The 2,865-nt window shown below is 57.0% G+C and overlaps 1 protein-coding gene across 3 annotated transcripts in view; it reads left to right on the plus strand.

Annotated features, from left to right (window-relative positions):
• The window catches only part of LOC113211805 (uncharacterized), a 43,089-nt gene that overhangs the window by 20,673 nt on the left and 19,551 nt on the right, over nucleotides 1–2,865 (plus strand). The gene's annotated exons all lie outside the window — the stretch shown is intronic.

The following is a 2,865-nucleotide window of genomic DNA, read 5'->3' on the forward strand; positions in this document are numbered from 1 at the left end:
CAGATATTTTTTATTTTTTTTGGATCAATTAATCTTTTTGTAGTTTGAACACCACTGCGTGCGGCTCGGCGTGTCTAAACGCCCGCGCCGTGGCCGCGGCGGCCGTGAGGCGGTCTTACATGGACTCACGTAATCGAATGAACGAAGGTGCGTCCAGCTGGGAGGCTGTGCGTGCCGGGCCGTACCGTCCCCTCGTGAGCGAGAGGCGGAGAGCGCAAACACGGCGTTCCGTTTTTCTGTCGAATTAGCAGAAAATAGCTGCGCTCGCAGCCGTGTCCAGCGAAACCCTCTCTGTATTCTCGGAGGCGGGCTTGTCATCGCCCGGAGTGCCGGTGTGGTCCCGGTGGGGTCCCGGTGCTTGTGCCGTCCACAATCGGACTTACATCACCGAGGCGACACATTGCCCCGAGGGCAACAGAAGCCAAGAGCCGTTTTATTTTCTTTGCCAGTCGATACGTGTGGCGGACCGGGGCGGGCCTCTAACCGCGGCATTATATCTGGTCCGCATCGCACCAGCCCTGGCTAAAGCCCGGGCGAAACGCACGCGGTCGAGTCGAGGGGTTCGAGCTCTTATTTTCTTCCGTCCAATTCCGTCGGCTGTTTCGCGGTCAACGCCGCAGAAGACAGTGGCGTGGCGCACAGTGCCAAGCCAAGATAGCTCAAAACGTCGATAAAAATAAAAAACATGATATGACATTTAAAAATTTCACTCTTTGTGTTGCGTGCTTGATGATGCTGTCACAACATATGCGAGCGTGGGCGACACACACGCACCACTCTGGAAACCCAAGTGTGTGCCTGTCTGCATTGCTTCATTTTATGCCACACTTTTCCAAATGCTTTAGAAATGTTGCACATCGTTACATGTAAAATTAGCGGTTGGTGCAACGCTAGAGAGAGTTTAGGAAAATTTACAGGAATAGTAGGGGCGCGAAGAGCTACACTCCCAAACCCTGGGCATAGCAAGTAAAGCACCATAGCACCATATCACCATACATACCATACATACCATACATTCGCAAGTCAGAGTTAAAATCGTACGTCGGTGTCGGTAGTACAAGTACATACCGTAGAGCGAGGGAGGGGACGGGACAGCTCGCCTGGCCCGCTGCAACTAATTGCTACTTAATGCTATTCAATATCGATCACGGCTGGGTGTTGGCATGCAAATTAGCGCCGGCCGAATCTAAATGGGCGCCGATTGGACAGAGGTATCGCCCGCATGCCGGGCCAGTCCGGGGGCCGCCGCAGACGACGGGCTCCACGCTACGAATCAATCGCGTAGCTGCTTTCAAACAGCCACTCAGAGATTGCGGTTCAGACGATTGATCGGGCCAGCAAACGCCAACGAGCGAACCTAATTGCGGCAGGGAAGTCCAAGGTGTCGGCCCCACGTAGGCACGAAACTGCAACAATAACGGGGTGTACCGTACACCGCATGCATGTTATTGGAGCAATACAACTGGCGCTCGTGTTACGTCTAATGTAAAACTTTAAACAACCTTCATCGCTCAATAATTTTTAAAGTGTTTTGTTTCGCTGTTTCGACTTTGTTGCTCGCCAGCAAACATTAGGTTTTGGGCAGTAAATTTGTCAAACAAGGCTTTGCTTGCTCTCGCTACAACAGCAGCCCCTCCCGTTGTTGGTCTGGTGTAAGTGCATCTTCGACGCGGCTTTGCGACGAATGGTCGCCCATAGCCCCCGACTGGGTGGCCTGGCCAGCCAGCGCCATGTGCGCCTATGGTGCTCGGCCGGGGCGGGCGCCGCTCTTATCTCATTGGCCCGGCCATAGGATCGCATAGGCGCTGCAGTTGGCCGGCCGGCCCACCAGTCTGACCGCCGCCGCCGCGCCCAGCCATCCCCGCGATAGAGAGCCGCGCCGGCCGCGCCAGCCGCGCCCCCCAATGGACGGAGCCCTCCTCAAATTAATTCCCCCTTTTATGGAAGACGTTTGACACGATGCGATTGTGTCGGTGTGTCCCGCTCGCCCCCATTAGAGTGTCTCTCGCCGCAGCGCCGCCAACCTCGCGCGCGATATATCGCATATTATTGCCCCCCGTTCCAATTCGCTCGGCGCGGTCAGAAATGCATTGCATACCTTTCGCTGCCCGACCCGCGCCGCCGGCCCCGCGAGGCGCATCACAAACGCACACGCACCTTATTGTGCTGCTGCTGTGTGTGTGTGTGTGGCTGTGGTCAGGGTTGGAGCCAATGACCCTCGCTAGCGCCGCCACGCCGCGCCACGCCTCGCGCGCGTCGTGAAGCCGTACCGCTGCTGGCGGGGCGCGGGGCGCGGAGCTACACGCGATGCCAAGAAAATTAAATCATCGACTCCCCCCTCGAACAGCAGAAGCCGCGGCCGTCGTCAAGCCCGAAGTCTTATGCGAAGTCGTCAAAAAATAAAGAACGAGACAAATTCGAGCGGGCACAGCCGCCGCACCCCCGGGCTTCCTGTCCACAGGACACTGGCGGCGGAAGGTGGTGGTGGTGGTGGTGGTGGTGGTGGTGGTGGTGGTGACGGTGACGGTGACGGAGACGGTGGTGGGCGGCGGAGGAAGGGGGGAGGGGGTTCACGATATTCCTTTGAAATAAGGGCTCGTCCTGGGATCGGAAGGTATGCATTATTCAAGTTCATGGAGACCGAGAGTGTCCCTTTATCGCCTGACCGGACGCACCTTCCGCCGTGCGCTCGCGGGAACCAGGCGGGAACCAGGCGGGAACCCCCGTCGCGCCAGTGCCTCTGCCGCTGGCCGCCCGAGTGCGCTGCGATACAATGCGGCGTCCAGTGACAAAAGACAAAACATGCATGGCAATCAAGGTTACGCAATCTTCCACGAATTGCTTAGTGCTGCTCAGATTTAAAAA

Source organism: Frankliniella occidentalis, unplaced genomic scaffold, assembly GCF_000697945.3.
Source record: "Frankliniella occidentalis isolate FOCC.00 unplaced genomic scaffold, Focc_3.1 Scaffold101, whole genome shotgun sequence".
Classification (NCBI taxonomy): domain Eukaryota; kingdom Metazoa; phylum Arthropoda; class Insecta; order Thysanoptera; family Thripidae; genus Frankliniella; species Frankliniella occidentalis.